This window comes from Megascapheus bottae, chromosome 28 (assembly GCF_031878675.1).
Source record: "Megascapheus bottae isolate mThoBot1 chromosome 28, mThoBot2.hap1, whole genome shotgun sequence".
Classification (NCBI taxonomy): Eukaryota; Metazoa; Chordata; class Mammalia; order Rodentia; family Geomyidae; genus Megascapheus; species Megascapheus bottae.
In genome coordinates this window covers 9,343,258-9,356,182 of record NC_143536.1, presented here as the reverse complement: position 1 = coordinate 9,356,182, position 12,925 = coordinate 9,343,258, and the positions used below count along the sequence as shown (strand labels likewise).

At 46.0% G+C, this 12,925-nt stretch overlaps 1 protein-coding gene across 5 annotated transcripts in view; it reads left to right on the top strand.

Annotated features, from left to right (window-relative positions):
* Positions 1-27: 27 nt before the first annotated feature.
* The window catches only part of Acacb (acetyl-CoA carboxylase beta), a 76,964-nt gene continuing 64,066 nt past the window's right edge, over positions 28-12,925 (top strand). For 2 of the 5 annotated variants that reach the window (XM_090320315.1, XM_090320312.1), the window contains exon 1: positions 10,516-10,919. The gene's annotated coding sequence lies outside the window, so the exon portion shown is untranslated. Of the gene's footprint in view, positions 193-270; positions 703-10,513; positions 10,920-12,925 lie in introns of those variants that run through there. The other 3 variants (XM_090320313.1, XM_090320314.1, XM_090320316.1) reach the window with 3 other exon arrangements.

Genomic DNA, 12,925 nt, shown 5'->3' with positions numbered 1-12,925 from the left:
AGGCCTGGGGCACCCAACCCCAAGTGCCATGGGCAGGCTAGCTTGGTTGGAGTCTTCTAGGGGCCCCCAAAGTGTCATCTTTTAGCCAGGAAAAGGACTTCCTTTGAGACACTTGGCACGTCCATCCTGCCTGTATTCTGCCATGCCCTATGACTTTCTAGACTTAAGAATGTGGATGTGTTGGGTTCCAAGGTAATTGTAGTGCATTGGCCTGCAAAGCATGATGGGAGAAGGGGGATGGAACTGTGTGTTGTCCTGTGGCTGGGGTATGAGATGGAGACCTAGCTCTTTAGCTCTTGATTGGAAATGACTTTATCCCTGTGCCTCTCATCTATGAAAAGGCTTAGGATTTTGTGGTTGGGGGCAGGAAGAGGCCCAAGAAGGAGGGAGATGTCCTCTTAGGACTCCTTTGTTCAGGGCAGAGGTGAAGGGTAAGATTTCTACACTCATGCTCTGGGACCTTTCTCCTAGCACTGCTAGGAGTGGGGAGAAGCAGATACCATAAGCACTGAAGAAACAGACAATTGGATGTTTTTAAGAATATCAGAACAAAGCATGATGATAGACCCTCTCAGGCTAGCATTGGAGGCTGAGCCAATAGGATGAGTTCAAGGCTAGCACTTGAACTCATATAGTCTGGGCTATAGCACGAGACCATCCCAAACCCAAAAGAAAGGAAATGGAGATTATTATTGCTATGTCGTAAGTATGTCATATATTATGTGTATTGGTATATATGTGTAACTTATTAAATTTTTTACCAATCCTGGCTTGAACTAAGGGCCTGAGCACTGTCCTTTGGCTTTCTTAAGGCTAGAGCTATAGCACTTGAGCCACAGCACTACTTCTGGCTTTTTCTATGAATGTGGTAATCAAGGAATTAAATCTAGGTGTTTGTGCATGCTAGGCAAGCACTCCACCACTAGACTAAGCTCTGGGCTCATGTATGACTTTTATCTCCAATAAACTACCAAAAAAGCCAGAAGTGCAGCTGTGGTTAAGTGGTAGACCATTAGCCTTGAGCAGAAGTGCTCAGAGATAGTGCCCAAGCCTTGAGTTCAAGCCCCAGGATCAACACACAAGTACCCAATGAATGACCCAAGAAAGTCAGTTATGCAAATGGTATCCTGAGAGCTCCCCTGTTGTAAAATAATTAATTGTATGAAAGTTCACTGCTTGGTTTTAACCCAAACCTGCTAGGAACAAAGTCAGACTGACTTAGTGGGGTTTTGTTTTTCTTCTAAATAATCCTTAGTTTGTTAGCTGCATATATCATATCCTCTTTCACTTAGAATTTGCCTTCTGCTCCACTTTTCTTCTGGGATTAAAAACTCTGTTTTTAGTGGAGAAGCAAGCCTTTTTGGCATATGTATTTGGTGTGGTGATGATAGTGGCTTCTCGTCCTTGCAAACCTTCCAGCTGGATAAAGATAAAATAGGAGAGGAGGCTCTGGGCTACTTGGAAGAAAGCTGAGTGTTGACTTGGCCCAATGAAGGTTGAGAAGGGGCTGGCTGCTGCAGAATGGCGTTTTCATACTTGAAAGTCTCTCAATGTAAAGGTCTCTTGGAGGGTAGGCTCAGTGGTTGGAGTACTTGCCTAGCTAGCTAAAGGCCCTAGTCCTTACAGATCTCTGTACTTGAAAGGAATACTTCCCTCCCCAGATCTAAAGGCAAACCCTCTACCACCAAGTACTTAAGGAGTTGGTTAAACCAAGAAATCAATACTTTCGGGTTTTTGCTGGCTTCTCAGTCTACATTTCCTGTCTTTTCTCTATGATATTGGGGGGAGGAGAAGAGAGACCAAAAACCCCACAATATTAATGCAGGGCTGGGGATTGTAGCTCAATGGTAAAACACTGGCTTATCCTGCTCAAAGCTTTGGGTTTCATGTAAATTCATGACTTTTATTTTTTATGCCTGACTTCCTGGATTCGGGGTATATTTGAAAAAAATCCAAAAGATTCTATTAATACCTTTGTGTTGTTCATTTTTCAGTCATGGGGCTTGAGCTCAGAGTCTGGGTATTATCCTAAGCTTTTTTTTTGTCCAGCGTTAGTGCTCTACCGCTGAAGTCACAGCTCCATTTCTGTTCTTTTGTTTGTTTAATTGAAGAATAATATAGTCTTACGAACTTACCTACCTAAACTGGTTTTGAACCATAATCCTTAGGTCTTGATCTTTTTGAGAGTAGTTTAGTAGTGAGAAAGCTCAGCACATTTAGCGTGTGATAAAAGTAAATGATTGGAACTCTCTCATTCTTGAAGTCCTAGGGTTTGAACTCAGGGCTTGGACGCTGTCCCTGAGCTCTACCATGAGCTACAGCTACACTTTGGCTTTTGGATGGTTAACTAGAGATAGTCTGTGACTCAGACTATCCTGCCTTAGCCGGATTTAAACTTTGATCCTCAGATCTCCTGAGTAGCTGGGATTACAGATGTGAGTGACCAACACATCATAGGATCTCTGGCTGGTGGTGCAGTAGTTCTTATGCACCTGCCTAACTTCCTGCCAGTGCAGGTGGCAGGTGGTGACACTACCCCTGCCAGAGGACTTAAAGTGCCAAGTCCACTTCTGCTTCTATATCCCATGGAGAAAATGCCAAGAAGTCCAACAAATGTTGATTTTTCCTTCCTAGAAACACAAGGGACCACACCTGTCCTGCCCTAGCAGCAATTGAGACAGTTCTGTGTGAGCACTGGTGCTTTTACCCATTTCTTATGCTTGTGGATGAGAAGTCTGGGGCCTCCTCACTGCTGTCTGTTCCCTGTTAAGCATGAGGTACTTCTGTGTGATTTTGGCTCCCCTGGGCCTGGAAGTGACCTTTGTCCCGTATGTTTTGGAACACTGTGTAACCAGTCACAGCAGATGCAGATTTCCTCTGCTCTGCTCCCTTTCTCCCAGCTAAGGCTACCTGACCTGGAACCCAACTAGCTTTTTTTTTTTTTTAAACTTTCCCAAGAAATCAGAAACATTCCATTAAGTGGTGATCTTGCTTGGAGAGGGAAGAGACTCCTCCCTGTACCCTCCCCTCAGTCAGGCCCTTCACTGTGGGCCAGGCTCTCGAATGATAGCCTGTCATTTCACTGAGACTTTGCTGTGTTATGACATTTTGCACCTTACATATCCCATTCCCAGATCTCCCCCCCCCCCCGTGGAAGAAAGGGAGCTATAGGATGGAGGAGTAGAAGGCCACACTCCATGGAATAGGATGGCTTGCACAAGTGCCCTGATGTGGGGCACCCCGCCCCCCCTTCACTGCTGCTAGCCTGTGCTTTGAAGGTTAAATGCTTCAGGATATTTTTAAACAGCTGGAGCTGGTTAATCTATGAAGTGACATTTAGTCAGTCTAGAGCAGCCAGCAGGCTAAAATACAGGCCTTCCACAAACAGGCATAGATTCAGGCACTCAGGGAAGACACACTGAACACACAATAGAGAAACATGGGAAAAGCCAGCAGAGGCAGTAAAGTGGTAAGTCAGCCACCCCTTTCGGGGCTCTTCTACTGCAAAGCCAGCATCCAAGGGACAGAATTAAGTGAGGGTCACTTCTGGTTCCCAGGGGACCCCCTAAAGGTTGCTGCTTAACACAGTTTGTTACAAAACTTCCTTATGCCAGGGTCTTGTGCCATCACAGTACGCAGCTTAATTCTAGGATCTGTCCTTTTATTATTATTTTATTTTTTTGCTAGTCCTGGGCCTTGAACTCAGGGCCTGAGCACTGTCCTTGGGCTTTTTCAAGGCTAGAACTCTACCACTTGAGCCACAGCACCACTCTGGCTTTTTTCTATGTATGTGGTACCAAGGAATCAAATCCAGGTCTTTGTGCATGCTAGGCAAGCACTCTACCACGAGGCCAAACTCTTGGCCCTCCTTTTATTATTTTTAAGTTTGGTGTGGGCCGCTGTATAGATTCTGCGACCAGCCATTCTAGCTTGTTGAGAACTGAGAGGGCAATCCCAGGACCTAGGGCTTTCAGTTTAGAAACAAAAAGATAAAGAGATGTGTCTAATTTCATTGTTCTAAGTAAGACTGCAGGTTATTTCTTCTTCCCAGCCTTGGGGCTTGAACTCAGGGCTTGGGCAGTATCCCTGAGATTCTTTTGCTCAAAGTTAACACTATACCACTTGAGCTACAGTGCCACTTCTGGCTCTTTCTATTTATGTGGTACTGAGGAATCGAACCCAGGGCTTCATGCATGCTAGGTAAGCACTCTACCACTAAGCCACATTCCCAGCCCTGCAAGTCCTTTACAGATCTGATTTTACTGATTTCTCTGGGTTTTCCACTTAGCTGACTGGAGGGGGTCCGTGTCCCCGATCTGTGACTTTCTTTGATAAGCTTGATGTAGACAGAGCTTGTGGGTGAAGGTCTTTTCATTGTCCAGAGGTTGTGCAAACTCCCTTGTACTGCTGTCACCTTTAGGTCTGAGACAAACCAGACCATTGTGAAATGAAACTGGAGTTTCCACTGTGGGCTACCACAGTGACATAGATAAATGTCGATCTTAAGCTTGTGTAATGGTAGAAGCTTTGGGATAGTTAACTTTAGGATCACTTCTGTTGCTTTCCCTGACTTTTGAGTCAAGAGTGTCCATGTGAAAAGCGAGTTCATCTGGACCCAGAGAAACTTGGAAGCAGCTGGGAGCCATGCAAGGACCTGAAAACTGCAGGCAGGTATCACGTCTTGATCACGCAAATCTGTTTGCTCTCGTAGTGACACTTTTCCAGGCAGCTGGGCCACGTGTGTTTTATGCTGGGAGTCCAGTCTGAGCACAGTGAGGAAATGGAGGTCTTGATTATTGGCAGGCGTTCAGTTATCTGACCTCAAATAACTCTGGGGACTGTTCTAGGAAGGAAATATTCTTTATTCCATTCCACAGGCCAGGGAGCAAGATTCAGAGAATTTTTTTTTTGGCCAGTCCTGATGCTTGAACTCAGGGGTCTGGGCACTGTCCCTGAGCTTTTTTGTTCAAGGTTAGTACTCTGCCACTTGTGCCATAGCACCACTTCTGGCTTTTGTCTGTGTATGTAGTACTGACGAATCAGATCCAGGACTTCATGCATATTAGGCAAGCGTTCTACCAGTAAGCCACATTCCCAGTCCATGTTTTTTTTTTTTTTTGCCAGTTCTAGGGCACGAACTCGGGGCCTAAGCACTGTCCTTAGGCTTTCTCAAGGCTAGAGCTCTACCACTTGAGCCACAGCACCACTTCCAGCTTTATCTATGTATGTGGTGCTGAGGAATTGAACCCAGGTCTTCGTGCATGCTAGGCAAGCACACTACCACTAGGCCAAACTCCCAGCCCTGATTCAGAGAAGTTTTATAGTTGGCTTAGACCAGTAAGGTGACAGATGTCAACTCCTTTTCCTTCCCCCACTTCCTAGCCTGTGCTTGGTCTCCAGCAACATCCATTTAGTTCACCCAGGGTTTGTATCACTCTTGTCCAACTAATGAAAGCTCCACCTTTTTAGTTTTATTTCTGTCAGTTTTGGGCCTTGAATTCAGTGCCTAGACACTGTCACTAAGCTTTTTTGCTCAAGGTTAGCACTCTATCACTTTAAACTCCACTTTTGATTTTCTGGTGGTTAATTGGAGATAAGAGTCTCCTAGACTGCCTTGGCTGTCTTTGAACTGCAGCCCTCAGATTTTAGCCTCCTGAGTAACTAGATTTGCAGGCATGAAACACTGGTACCTGGCTCAACCTTTTTGTTGTATGTGTGTGAATGTGTGTGCATGTGTGCACGCACATGCGCGCTTGTGTGTGTATGTGCGTGTGTATGCACTCATGCGCCTGTCACTCTTGGGGCTTGAACTTGAGGCCTACCCGGAGCTCTCACCAGACTTGCTTGCTCATACTTGGTATACTACCACTTGAGCCACACCTCCTAGCTCCATTCCTGAGTGATGCTAAAGGACACTCTAGAAGTCATTCTCCTTTCCCTTTTGATTTCTACCTAACTAGATAATCAAGTGTGGGAAACTTATTATCCTTGAAGTGGAGGAAGGCTACTCTCCTACCAGCCCCTCTCTGCCTGGCTGGGTGAGGAACCAGTGAGTCCTGAAGAGTGGGGGTTGGCAGAAGAGGTAGGGAAGAAGGGAGAAAGGGAGTAGAAATGTAGCTCAGTCTCAACAAGGTCCTACACAAACCAGAACAGCTAGGATTACAGGCCTGAGCCCCCTGTGCCTGACTTAGCAGGTAGGACTCAGGTTTTGGTCAGTGTTCTGAAAGCCTTAACATTTGCTGTTATGTATTTTATTTATTTTATTGCCTATATTGGGATTTAAATTCAGACCCTTGCATTTCTTCTGCTTGCTTTCTGGGTAGGCACTCTACCACTTGAGTCACACTTCCAGCCTAGTTTTTTTGTTGGTTATTTTGGAAATAGAATCTCAGTCTTTTTCTGCCCAGACTGGCTTTGAACTGCTATCCTCCAGAATAGGTAGGATTGCAGATGTGAGCTACCCAACAAATGTTTCATTTTTTTTTTGTACTAACCTTTGAATACAGGCACTTGCATTTACTAGCAAGGCACTCTACCACTTGAGCCACAATCCCAACCCCTGAATTATATATTTTTAGCTTGTTAGTACACACAAACCTTTTTTTTTTTTAATGCTAGTCCTGGGGCTTGAAATCAAGGTCTGGGTGTTGTCTCTGAGCTTTTGTGCTCAAGGCTAGTGCTCTACCACTTGAGCCACATCCAGCTTTTTGGGTAGTTAATTGGAAAAGTCTCACAGATTTTCTTGCCTGTGCTGGCTTTGAACTGCAATCCTCAGAACTTAGCCTTCTGAGTAGCTAGGATTACAGGCAAGAGCCACTGGTGCCTGGTTTCAGCCTAGCTTTTTTTTTTTTGTCGATCATGAGGCTTGAACTCTGGGCCTGGGTGTTATCCCTGAGCCTCTTTGTGCTCAAGGTTAGCACTCTGTTTTAGAGCTATTGCCTTAATTCACATGATAGCTGGAGGTACACCCAGGATTCCTTGAAGTCATCCCTTGGGACCTAAATGATATCTTTGAGCCTGCTCATCAGGATTTATGGGAAGTCTTAAGTCTGAAGGTATAATTATTTCCATTTCATCCCCACCCTTTATTAAATGCCAGTTACTTACTGGGGGGGAAAAAGGCATATTTTGCTGGTCAAATTAGTCGCATTCCAGATCTGACTTTCCTGTCTCTCTGCTGGAAGGAAGTAAGGCAGGAGTGGGGAACCTCTTTTCTGCCAATGGCCATTAGGCATTTCTAGAACAGCATCGGCTGCCGTCTTGACGGCCTTGGATGGGAAGTTCTCCACCCCCGTGGAAGGCTTGGCTGAAATCAGGGCAGCTGGAGTTTCTGGCAAAAGCACTTGCTTTATATCTCTTGTCTCAGCACAAGCAGAACACCGTATCAGAAATGAGCTGGGATTATCAACTCGAGAAAGTTCCCCACTCAGGGGCTGGGAGTTTGGGCTAGTGGTAAAAGTGTTTGCCTCGCATATACAAAGATCCAGGTTCAATTCCTCAGTACCACATACATAGAAAAGCCAAAAGTGGTGCTGTGGCTCAAGTGGTAGAGCTCTAGCCTTGAGGAAAGCCCAAGGACAATGCTTAGGCCCTGAGTTCAGTCAGTCCCCAGGACTGGCAAAAAAAAAGTTCCCCACCTAGCCAGGTGCCAGTGGCTCATACCTATAATCCTAGCTCCTCAGGAGGCCGAGATCTCAGGGTCACCGTTTGGAGCCAGCCCTGGCTGACTCTTACCTCTAATAAGCCACTCAAAAACCAGAAGCAGCACTGTGGCTCAAGTAGTAGAGGGCTAGCCTTGAGCACTAAGAGGCTCAGGGACAGAGCCCAGGCCCTGAGTTCAAGACCCAGCATTGACAAAATGAAAGGAAAAGCAAGTCCCTCCCCCCTTTCACCATGGGTTTTGTAAGTCATTGAGCATGCATGGTGAAGGGTATGGGTGCATTTCTGCTTCTGTGAACCCCGCATATGCCACATGCACGTGATCTTCATTGGTCCTTCGGTTCCTCAGAGTCATTGGAACAGGCTGGGGACTTGCTTATGTCTTTTTTTGGGTGAGGGGTATTTATAGTCATGAATTACCCTCTGCCAGCCTCCAAAGGTGTCAGTGATGTTTTTGTTGCAAATGCCATTATGACCTCATGATGTTTAAAAAGAGAATTGACGTATTTCAGTCCATTATCACCAGCCTCTTCCTCTTGCCCTTCTCCTTGGCCCTTCCCTCAGACCTGGCCATTTCCACCAGGGATTCTTTCAAAGGGAAAGCTTCTTGGAAATTATTATCTCACACTGGGGCATGTGTGTGAATTTTCTTTGTTCTTTCTGATTCTTTTTTTTAAGATTTTATTAACATTGACTTTTTAAAATCATATTTCAAATATGTTTAACAAACAAGTATTCCAGAAGGGATTCTCTATATACAATCACTGGCTGGGCCGGGAGTTTGGCCTAGTGGTAGCGTGCTTGCCTAGCATGCACAAAGACCTGGGTTCAATTCCTCATTACCACATACATAGAAAAAAGCCAGAAGTGGTGCTGTGGCTCAAGTGGTAGAGCTCTAGCCTTGAGAAAGCCCAAAGATAGTGCTCAGGCCCTGACCTCAAGCCCAGGACTGGCAAAAAAATAAATAAATGAAACGATCACTGGCACATAGATTTTAGAACAAAATTAAAATTAAGCTGAGGGTTTGTATATCATAGGTACATATAAATCTATGTAATATAACATGTCTATGTAGTTATGTTTATATCTCCAAGATGATTTTTCTTTTTTAATTTGAGGCAGGATCTCACTATGCAACCCAGATTGATCTTGAATTTTTAATCCTGCTTCAGTTGCCCTGTCTTCAGTGCTAGAATTATAGATAAACGCCATCATACCCAGCTGCTGTGACTTTCCTGAGATACTTTAGGTTCCTCTGTGTATAATGGACTAGAGGGACAAGAATGGGGATAGGGAGGAAATAGGTCCAGAGGCTTGTACAGTGGCCCAGGTGAGAGATAATAGAGCTTGAACTTTAATAAAGCTCTTATTACCAAGCCTGGAACAATGGGGTTCTATGTGAGTGTATCCTTATTATTTGCTTGTGTGTGTGCGTGCGCGTGTGCGTGGGTGTGGGTGTGCAGAGTGAGGGAGAGAGAGAGAGACGGAGAGAGAGAGAGGAGAGTGCTATGGGGTTTGGGGCTTGAATTCGGGGCCTGAGTGCTGTCCCTGAGCTCTTTTTTGTTCAAAAGCTAGTATTCTACCACTTTCAGCCATGGTTGTACTTCGGTTTTCTAGTGGTTAATTGGAGATAAGAGTCCCATAGATTTTGTTATTAGTTGGCTTTGAATTTTGATCCTCAGATGCCAGCCTCCTGAGTCACTGAAATTACAGGTGTGAACCACTAATGCCCAGCTTGCTTTTATTAGTTCACTTAACATCACCAAAGCTGAAAGACTGGTGCCCTTCTTCTCGCTGTTTTCCCTAGTACCCTACCTTGCTCCTAGGTTCCTAGTTCATAGAGGTTCATAGAGGTCACTGAGACTGTGAGCAGGGATGTGATTTGTTTAGGATGATGCTGGCTTTCCGTGGGTGGCAGTCATACATCCTGCTTGAGGGTCTGCACGCACATGGCACCTGGTGGTAATTGAGCTGGTCAGAGCCAGCCTGGAAGATCTGATCCTTGGAACTCTGACCCTTTTTGGTCCAGATGCTGCCTTCCAAACATCCCTACTATGTGTGAGAAGAGACTGTGAACTTACCCAAGACTCACTTTGCTTGGGAGTGGCTGAGCCCAGATGTGAACATGGGTTCTAGTCCAAGGAACCAGTTAGGTAGCCCATACAAACAGCCAATAATGCCTTGTATAGATAGAGCATTGTCTTGGAGCAGGGAGCTTCCTCCCCACCCTGGCTGTGGTGGTGTTCATTTCCTTTGCTCATCTGTTAAGAAAAGCCCACACAGTGAGCTGTAGGCTGGAGCAGGCAGATTTTGGGGGGCAGAGAAGATTTTGCCCCTGTCCTGTCCCCTTCCCACCCCCTTTTTCTTTTTTTTTTTGCCAGTCCTGGGCTTGAGCTCAGGGCCTGAGCACTGTCCTTGGACTTTCTCAAGGCTAGAGCTCTACCACTTGAGCCTCAGCACCACTTCTGGCTTTTTTCTATGTATGTGGTACCGAGGAATCGAACCCGGGTCTTCATGCATGCTAGGCAAGCACTTTAACCACTAGGCCAAACTCCCAGCCCCCCTTCCCACCCCCTTTAGGTTGGAGCACTGGTGGCTACTCAGGCCCTAACAACCACACTTGGCTGTTCCTGGCACTTCATTATCTCTGCATCTGTAGAAGCACCTTGCGCCATTCTCTCCCCCCCCCACCCCGAGTCCTTGGCCACCAGGTCATTTTCCTGGTACATTTGATTTTCTCTTTGCTAAGTGCCCAGTCTGGCCAAACCCAACTTATGCTAAACCTTGGCCCCCGCCTCCACCCCCCACCCGCCCCCGGCCAGATATCTAAAAGGCTCAATGTATTTTCCTGTTTGCCTGTCAGGATTAGGGGAACATTGAAGATCCACTCTCAAGGCTCAAGAGTTGGACAAGGCAGGGTGATTGCATGAGAGACCATGTAGGCTTTGTACAGGAATGTGGCAAGCTGGAAGGAGGGTGGCCCTGTGGGCCTGGAAAAGCTACAAGTACCTGAGCTTACTTACATGCAGGTAGAGGGCTGAGGCAGGACCTTCCAGAAAGACCGAGTAGCAGATAAAGCCACCTTGCACTGCACTGGGGACGTGTTGCAGCCAGGCTGTCCAAGCCCCTCCCCTGTGGCCTGACACACACACCACCGGCCTCTTGCTGAAAGGTGACACTTCATAGGCCCAGTTGCCTTAGTCACCCTGTGGGCACCCGTCTCGAAGGAGAATGGAGTTGATGGCTTTGCCCCAGTGACGGTAAGTGACAGCAAGCGTTCTGTGTTGGAGGGAAAAAGAAAATTCAGAAGTACAGAGGGACATTGCTATATGGTGATAAGCTGCCCCCTCTGTCCCTCAAAATCCTGGCCAAGAATGGGGGTGGCCTTGTGTATGGGGGAGAATAGAACCAAAAAGCATACCCCCTCCCCCAGTCTACCGGTACCATGCAGCTGCTGGTCAGGGCTTATTGGAACGCAAGTTCCTGATGGCTCTAGCAGCTGTTGCTTGGGTTTCATTTGTAAGAAGTCAAGCAAGGCTGGAGAGGAGGAGTAGGGAGCATTGTTGCTCGAGGGTGGAATGCCTGCCTCTCATACTTGAGGTCCTGGGTTCAGTCCCCTACCACCACAAATGAATAAGGAAATATTGAGAGCCTTGGCTGGCATCCAGTTTTAGGTCAGCTGGTTTATTTCAGCAAAAGGCAACAGCCTACAGTATGAAGTCCAACAGGGGTTCATTGGAAGATCCCCCAACCCACCCTCTGGCCTCTGCTGCTCTTAGACTCAGACTCCTTGAACAGTGCTCATTCTAGACTACTGTCTATATCTGGTGGTGTTAACTTATGCATTGACCTGTGGCTCCATTGGGAAGATGTGTGTCTGAATTTAGGATCTTATCTCAGTGTTCTGTGTACTACCTTCTGTCCTAAGGAATTTAATCCTGTCCATTGTCAAAGGTATAGAAAGTTGGGCCAGGATTTTGAGCCAGTACCAATGACAGCATTTCTGAGCCACAGTTCTTCAAGCTGTGAGATTGTGTGTGTGTGTGTGTGTGTGTGTGAAGTTGTTCTGTGGTTTGCAAGAGGGTAGGGGAAGAGTCCTGGAAGCTAGGTGTACATTAAGTACCATGCATGAACCATACCATTCTAAATGCAGCTCTGAGGCAGGAAAACAGCAAGAAATCATGTCTCATGTTTAACAGAACATGAGATCCAGTGAGTTACTTTTGTTTTCTGGTCCCATCAGAGGACTGGTAGATCTGAAAGAATTTGCAGAATGAGAAAAGAGGGCTGGCCCCACCGTGCTGGCCTCAAGCTTGTCACTCGGCCCCTGAATCCCCTGTGTGCTTGTGCCCACCCTCTGAATCACTCTCTCCACATGCTACCTATCTCTCAGTATCAGACAATGTTCTGATGCAGTGAGGAAATTCCTGATGCTGGGTCTTTTATAAAGTAAAGAGGTTTATCTAGCCCACAGTTCTTGGGGGAGGGCCCAAGATACCATCTTCTACTCTGTTTTATTAGGGTCTTTCTGCCAACATCACAACAGGGTAGCATGGTGAGAAGGTATGGGAAAGAGACCATTTAGTGGCATGGGAAGCCAAGAGGCATCAGGTACCTGGCATGTTCTTTTTATACTAATTCATTCCCACAAACAGAATCCTAAGTCACTCACAAGACCAGCATACATCTTCCAAAGATGATAATGCCTTTATGAACTAATTACCTTTTCAGGTTCCATGTCTTAAAGATGCCATTACCTCCTAATACTGCTTTCCCCCCGCCCCCATTTAAGCAGCAGTGCTTTAAATATATATATATATATATATATATATATATATATATATATTTGCCAGTCCTGTGGCTTGAGCTTGGGGCCTGAGTGCTGTCCTTGGATTTTCTCAAGGCTAGAGCTGTACCACTTGAGCCACAGCACATTTCTGGCTTTTTCTATGTATGTGGTACCGAGGAATCAAACCTGGGTCTTTGTGCATGCTAGGCAAGCACTCTATTACTAGGCCAAACTCCTGGCCCCTTTAAATATTTTCTGACTAGGGAATCAATTTCATTGTCTTAGCTATTATTTCTCTTGGTCTCCAATTTTCAATTTGCCTACAACCGAACACATTTGTGTAGGATGCTGTCTTTTGCAGGGTTGCAATGGTGATGACTCTCCTTTCCCCCCTTCCCCTGGTGCTCCTGAACACGGGTTGAGGAACAAAATGCTAAAATTAAAATTCTAGCTTGCTTCGAGCCAAAGGTTGGCGCT